General features: G+C 44.9%; 1 pseudogene; it reads right to left on the bottom strand.

Annotated features, from left to right (window-relative positions):
* Positions 1-1,291: 1,291 nt before the first annotated feature.
* LOC141088114 (uncharacterized) lies at positions 1,292-5,903 on the bottom strand (annotated as a pseudogene).
* Positions 5,904-8,173: the final 2,270 nt, after the last annotated feature.

The following is an 8,173-nucleotide window of genomic DNA, read 5'->3' as shown; positions in this document are numbered from 1 at the left end:
ACCTACGGTCATGTGACTGCAAGGGGGCGGGGCTTAGCATCCTGCTTACAGAGAAGACAGAAAACTCAGAGTCAGGCAAAACGGAGGTCATTCACAGTACGGACAGTGAGGTACAGGAGGGGTAAATAGACGGGAGGTCAGACAAAGCCAAAGGTCACACACAAGAGGGCGACGTGGTACCAAGGGGACGAGCAGAGAGAAGTCGGGTCACAAGCAGAGAGTCATGCACGAGAGGTAGCGCAGAACAAGAGGGACAGGCAGCACTCGTAACAGGGACAGAACTGGATCAAAACCAAACATGCAAGCAAGATATCAGGCACAAGGCACACGTACGCACAAGGTCAACTAACTCAGCCGAGGGCAGGAGTATAACTGACACCGCACCTAGGTCCAGTGAGCATTAAATAGCCGCCCTCTGCCAGGGAGAGGCGGAACAATTAACCCCCAATCAGACCAGGACGGGCCAAAGCGAAACCCCGTCCTGGATCATGACACCTTCATCCTGGAAAATTAATTCAATTTTTCATATATCTTTGCTGAAAAAAGTTGACACACCAGATAAGGTGGCTGTGCCATCTGCTCTTCCAATTGATGACGACTGCAGGTTTGAGATTACACACATTCTTGATTCCAGGTGGCACAGAGGAGGGTTGCAGTATCTCGTGTCCTGGAAGGGTTTCGGTCCCAAGGACAATTCTTGGGTGAAAGCTGTGGACGTCTCAGCCTCAAGGTTAATTAAGTATTTTCACAGGAGATTTCCGAATAAGGCCTGGCCTAGAGGATCGGATCCGGGGAATCCTCGTTAAAGGGGAGGTACTGTTAGAATCTATTTAGTTTGTGACTATCCGCCATTTTCTTGTGGTGTTCTGGCTGCTGGTGTTTTTCCTCTGGTGCTAGATTTGTCTTGGGTCAGGTGATTGTATCACTATTAACCAGCACCTGTGTCCCAGTCCTTCCTGGACAACAGTGTTAATCTGCTTGAGTTCTGGCTTGGTGCTTTGCTTTGACATCTGTGTGTTTAATTTGTGCAGTGCTGGGACCTCTGGCTCTGCTAGTCTTAGTTTCTGTTTTCAGTTGGTTTCTGCAGCCTTCTCTGTGTTTTTTATTAGGAGGTGACCAGTTTTGTACCCAGTCCTTAGATCTTTCAGGGACCCCCTTCCCCCTATCTATAGGTCTTCGCTTGAGATTAACCTAGGATCGTCGGTGGGACTATTCGCAAGGAATGGGTGGCTCACTCCATCGTAGGGTGTCAGCCTAGTCATAGTGCAGGGTCAGTTTTCCTCCTCCTACCCTAGTCCTTTGTTGCAGATCCATAACAGTAACAGTCCACCACTGTGAGGATGAACTTTTTGCCAGAGCTGCTAGGCATTTCAAATGGCCCTATGATATCCACAGCCACTCGCTGGATATGCTCATCGATCACTGGTAGTGGTATCAATGGGAATTTCCGTATATTCCCAGACTTTCCGACTCTCTGACAAACTACGCAGGATCGACAGTAATTGGCAATATCTGTCCCCATCCTGGGCCAATAAACGTTATGTGTCAGGTGAGCTTTAGTCTTTTGTATTCCAAGGTGTCCAGCCAGAGAAATTTTCATGAGCATCTCAATAATTGTTCCCTAAATAGATAAAGAACGACCAGCCGCTTTTCACATTCCCAAGGTTCTGTAGAATCAGTGAGGAGAGTCTCTTTATACAGCCTGCCCTGGTCCCAGTATATTCTCTCTTAGTCAGAAGCAGCAGGGGGTTGGTCTGCAAAACACCTGAGCTTCTCCAGACTGACATCTGTCCGCAGGGCCTCCTGGAAACTGACTGTAAGTCTGCAGCCCCTGGCCTAGTGTGACTGCCAGTCTCTCGTCTGAAATAGTCTTCAGTGTCAGTTATCAGCGACCTTGGTGGGTCTGCCATGTGAGGAGGCTCCCGGGCCACAGTATGGTCCTCTGGTTCAGGCAGTTCTATTTGAGACTCAACCTCTAATCTTTGGTGTTTTGTCTGAGCCGCAGGCTGACTCCAGGTCAAAGCTGCCACATACATACAGTGGGGAAAAAAAGTATTTAGTCAGTCAGCAATAGTGCAAGTTCCACCACTTAAAAAGATGAGAGGCGTCTGTAATTTACAGCATAGGTAGACCTCAACTATGGGAGACAAACTGAGAAAAAAAAATCCAGAAAATCACATTGTCTGGTTTTTTTTTTTTCATTTTATTTGCATATTATGGTGGAAAATAAGTATTTGGTCAGAAACAAGCAATCAAGATTTCTGGCTCTCACAGACCTGTAACTTCTTCTTTAAGAGTCTCCTCTTTCCTCCACTCATTACCTGTAGTAATGGCACCTGTTTAAACTTGTTATCAGTATAAAAAGACACCTGTGCACACCCTCAAACAGTCTGACTCCAAACTCCACTATGGTGAAGACCAAAGAGCTGTGAAAGGACACCAGAAACAAAATTGTAGCCCTGCACCAGGCTGGGAAGACTGAATCTGCAATAGCCAACCAGCTTGGAGTGAAGAAATCAACTGTGGGAGCAATAATTAGAAAATGGAAGACATACAAGACCACTGATAATCTCCCTCGATCTGGTGCTCCACGCAAAATCCCACCCCGTGGGGTCAGAATGATCACAAGAACGGTGAGCAAAAATCCCAGAACCACGCGGGGGGACCTAGTGAATGAACTGCAGAGAGCTGGGACCAATGTAACAAGGCCTACCATAAGTAACACACTACGCCACCATGGACTCAGATCCTGCAGTGCCAGACGTGTCCCACTGCTTAAGCCTGTACATGTCCGGGCCCGTCTGAAGTTTGCTAGATTTCATTTGGATGATCCAGAGGAGTTTTGGGAGAATGTCCTATGGTCTGATGAAACCAAACTGGAACTGTTTGGTAGAAACACAACTTGTCGTGTTTGGAGGAAAAAGAATACTGAGTTGCGTCCATCAAACACCATACCTACTGTAAAGCATGGTGGTGGAAACATCATGCTTTGGGGCTGTTTCTCTGCAAAGGGGCCAGGACGACTGATCCGGATACATGAAAGAATGAATGGGGCCATGTATCGTGAGATTTTGAGTGCAAACCTCCTTCCATCAGCAAGGGCATTGAAGATGAAACGTGGCTGGGTCTTTCAACATGACAATGATCCAAAGCACACCGCCAGGGCAACAAAGGAGTGGCTTCGTAAGAAGCATTTCAAGGTCCTGGAGTGGCCTAGCCAGTCTCCAGATCTCAACCCTATAGAAAACCTTTGGAGGGAGTTGAAAGTCCGTGTTGCCAAGCGAAAAGCCAAAAACATCACTGCTCTAGAGGAGATCTGCATGGAGGAATGGGCCAACATACCAACAACAGTGTGTGGCAACCTTGTGAAGACTTACAGAAAACGTTTGACCTCTGTCATTGCCAACAAAGGATATATCACAAAGTATTGAGATGAAATTTTGTTTCTGACCAAATACTTATTTTCCACCATAATATGCAAATAAAATGAAAAAAAAAACAGACAATGTGATTTTCTGGATTTTTTTTTCTCAGTTTGTCTCCCATAGTTGAGGTCTACCTATGATGTAAATTACAGACGCCTCTCATCTTTTTAAGTGGTGGAACTTGCACTATTGCTGACTGACTAAATACTTTTTTTCCCCACTGTACATTCCTGTGCATTGGTACATTTTCCGTCCTGGCATGGGATCTCAGGTGGGTCACTTGCTTCCACCTTCTCTGTAGCATTTACATGCAAGGGAGGTACATAGCGGGACACCATCCTCCCCAAGTCTGTGCCTAGCAACACATTGGTGGGAATAGCCTCTGATACTCCCACCTCTCTCAGTCCTTTCCCTGCTCCCCAGACCAGGTATACATGGGCCATGGGCATGGCAGGACTGACCCCTCCAATCCCAGTTATAGACATAGTCTTTCCTGGTATGATATCGGCAGGGTTTACCATTACTGTTCCCACCAGAGTTACCTCTGCCCCAGGGTCTCTAAGACCGATGGTGACTTTATTGCCAACAGTGACCGATTGACAGTTCTCATTGGTCCACATATCAGAGCCGGCCACAAAGAGGACAGAAGGTGGGGAACCAGATGGCTTTGTGGTTGTAGTTGGGCGTTTCTCCCTATCAGGGCACATGGCGCTATCATGTCCCACTTTGTTGCAGGAGAAGCATCGGCGTGCATCGCTTAAAGAATTTCTATTCCACGGGATCCCATGAGAGGTTGGCTTGGACGGCACTGGTGATCAGCCTGCAGAGGTAGAAGGGTCCCCGTTTGTCTTACCTCCTTTCCAGCTGAATCCAGATGGCTTCCGCAACTCAGGCATCCTGTTAGCCACATAACAATCAGCAATCTTTGCAGCCTGACCTGCAGTTTGTGGCTCTCGATAACACACAAATTGTCATACATACGTGGTGCACATATGAAGAAATTGATCCTTGACAATAAGATCCGTTCATTCCTCAAAACTGTTAACAGAAAGTCCTCTGATCCATTGGCGGAACATGGTCCTCACGGTGCTCACGTAATCCGCATAGCTGTCAGTTGATCCATGTTGTAGTTTCTGGAACTTTCTCCAATACACTTCTTGGGTTAAGTTGTATTTCCTGATCAGGGCCTCTTTATGGCCTCATAGTTCCCATCTAGCTCTGAATTGAGAGTCCTTAGTGGTTGATACCTTTTAATGGCTAACTGAAAAGATGGTAACACATTGCAAGCTTTCGAGACTACTCAGGTCTCTTCATCAGGCATAGACTAATACAAAATCTGAAGAGTCACATATTTATGCACAATACAGCACAAAAAAATGCAATAGATGAGACAAGTGACATGAAGCAGAATTATAATTATGGGAGAGGGAGAAACATAAATATTGGACCAGTTCATAGATAAGGAGTCTGGATGTTTTATTGTCCTCTGATTGGGGTCTCAGAGGACAAAAAAATATCCGGACTCCTTATCTATGAGCTGGTCCAATATTTATGTTTATCCCTCTCCCATAATCATAATTCTGCTTCACGTCACTTGTCTCATCTATTGCATTTTTTCTGTGCTGTATTGTGCATAAATATGTGACTCTTCAGATTTTGTATTAGTCTATGCCTGATGAAGAGACCTGAGCAGTCTCGAAAGCTTGCAATGTGTTACCATCTTTTCAGTTAGCCATTAAAAGGTATCAACCACTAAGGACTATCAATTCTGAATACTTTTCTATCTACTGGCTAACACGGTGCAAAGATATACATCTTTCCTGAATCTAGCTCTGGTGAGATGCCAGCAAAAACTTCCAGGGCTTTACCTCTCAACCCTGTGGTTGGATACTGCGCCCACTGCTCACTGGGTAAATGGTATTGCCTGCAGGTTTTTTCAAACCCCCGAAGGAAAGTATCTAAATCTGTGTCTTTCTCCATCACAGGGAAGTTTTCCATACATGGCTTCCTTGGCTTTAAGTCCTGGAATGGGGTCAGCTGTGGGATGCTACCCATTTCTATTTGTGCCATCTGAAGATTGAAAGCTCTCTCCCCCCGCCATTCTGCAGCCTCTCTCTCAGCCTGGCATTCTGCAGCCTTTCTTTCAGCCTCTTGGTACTGTAGAATAAGCGGCAGGCGCAGATCGGGATTACTTGTTCTCAGCTGTTGTAAGGTCATTTGTAAAGTAGAGTCCATAGGCTCCTCAGCACTTTCATTACTGGCACCTCCAGAAGGTATCTCCGTTGCAAGAGCTGGCATTGCTGGGTCTCTCGGAGGTGGACTCTCTCCTTGCCCAGATGCTTAAGTATTTTGCTCTATGTCATGCTCGACCAAGGCACGTATCAGCAGTTCCTTGGATTTGTCAGCTGTCTCTTTTCCTCTCTGCTCACAGAAGTCGATCAGAGCTTCTTTGCTCTGATTCTTGTACTGGGCTGCCATATCAATGAACAGCCTTTGCCAAATAAAAGATAGAAAAGAAAAATGGGGATGGGAAACTGTTTGCAAGTATGTCTAAGTAAGCACTGAGTTGAACCTAGTAGAACTGTTGCACTCCTTGCAAGGATACCAATTCTTTAGTACAGGGAAAAATTGCTTAAACCATGCACTAATGCTCTAATAGAAATAAATTCTATCCCACCGCTCTGCCACCAATTTGTCACGTACGCACTTCTCAGCACGTGACTTGGGGTTGCGCCTGCAAGGGTTTATCTATTTCCACTCACTCAGTACAGCATTCAACCTCTGTTCTATGCTGCAGTGGGAACATAAAAAACACCCCGACACAGACCACACACCCGCTTCATACACGCTGCCACCACTCACCCAACACACGGACGATGAGTCCCGGAAATACTACTACTACTGTCTGCTAATCACCAGAAGCTCACACTCTAAGGCTATTGATTAATAAGTTTGAACCTCTTATGCTCTAAATAAAGTTTTAAGCTTTAATAGAAAAGGTACAGTGCTTACAATAAAAAGATATAAAAAAATATGGAAATAAAAAGTGACATACAAATATGCAAAACAGTTATAAAAATAAAAGGGAGAAAACTTACAGAAATGTCTAAACTTTGTAGCCTGACTTCTGCTCCCTGAGGGGAGATGAATATGAAATGTATCACATCAGCTTGGCGGCCCCCTCAACTGTGAACAGGTTTCTATGTGTAAAGGCCTAATTTATACATTTAACCTGCAGATCAGATTTCTAGACCAGCCTCTCATGTTAATATTGTAATCCTTGGTTTGTGACTGGATCCTGACTATTTTACCAATGAATACATTATTTTTTCTTTCAACACTATTTGTGTTACCTTTCTTATAGTAAATAGTGTCAGGCTGCAATTGGCATCTCTCTTCAAAAGAATCAGAAGATGTGAAATGTTTCCATTTTGTGTGTTCTCAGGAAATCCCTCCTGGAGTGACCAGGAAAACTGTCTTTTTCTCAGGATAACATAGGTCATGACCTTTGTGAAGAGCTGCAGCCTAGAAAGATGCTAAGTTACTGTTGGTCACACATCCATACAGATGCATATTTCACTACACCTCACTGTTGGTGGCGGGAGTCAACAGATGCTGGTCTGTGCAATGCCGGTGCTCACGGGATGAATCTATCACAATGTGACCGAAGCAGTGTGACATGACCCCACGAAAGTTCGGTCAACAGAACACGACACACAAGGGAACACCAGGGAAACTTTAACGATGGTGGACTGTTGTGAGTTCATTCTCTGGTTCACCAGTTGTGAGTTCTCCTTCCAGACTCCCTCTGGTGGTAATAGGAGGTAGAGAGGCTAATTTGATAGGTGGAGATCTGCCACCTGAGAATGAGGATGACGATTGGATCTCAGGAGTCTCAGATTGGATTTAAGACAGCCGACGCCCTATTCAGTTGCTGGTGATTCCTTCTGGCTTGTCAGCTCTTGGTTTTCAGCTCTGTTCCAGTCATCTAAAGCTGTTTTTCTGCTAATGTTCACACTTGCTTTTGTTGGTCTATTCAGTTTTTATGTGTGTTCAGCCAGACCCTGCAGGGCTGTGCTGAATTTCCACTCAAATTTATCAGTATTTTGCCAATTGGCTTTTTGTCCCTTACTAGTTCGGTCTCTTTCTGCTCTGTCTCAGAATATTTAAGAGTGCTGATATAGTGGGAGAAGTCTAGTGACTTCAGGGTTAATTTTGCTATCAGAAGTATTGGACATGATTTTTGTAGGGTTTTTTGCAGGATGCAGACAGTCTTTCCTTTCCTTTCCTGTCTAGTTAGTTTGGCCCCGTAATTTGCTCAGCCTATTTTCCTGCCTGTGTTTGTGCCTTCATCTAGTTTCACCGTCAATACATGTGTGGGGCATATCTATTCCTTTGGGGTCTGCTCTGGGGAAGTTAGTTTTCCCTTTTCTTGCTTTAGGCTTATTTAGTCCTCCGGCTGTGACGAGGTGTCTAGGAACATCGTTGGCACGCTCCACGGCTACTGCTAGTTGTTGTGGTAAGATCAGGGATCTGCAATCTGCATAGTTACCGACCTCTCTGGTTTTCTATAACTTAGCTTGTTCTGCTTTTTTCTCCTCGGTGACCCATTCATAACAGAATCACCAGCCATACCGCAGATTCTAGGGTACTCAAAAGCAGGAAAAAGTTGTTAAAAGAAAAAAAAAAGGTCAGATTTTTTTTTTTTTTATATATATTTTTTCCTCTTTTTTCCTCTGAGGCCGTAG

This window comes from Dendrobates tinctorius, unplaced genomic scaffold (assembly GCF_039654945.1).
Source record: "Dendrobates tinctorius isolate UK_male_01 unplaced genomic scaffold, ASM3965494v1 ptg000037l, whole genome shotgun sequence".
In the NCBI taxonomy this organism is placed as follows: domain Eukaryota; kingdom Metazoa; phylum Chordata; class Amphibia; order Anura; family Dendrobatidae; genus Dendrobates; species Dendrobates tinctorius.
This window is presented reverse-complemented; position numbering and strand designations above follow the sequence as displayed.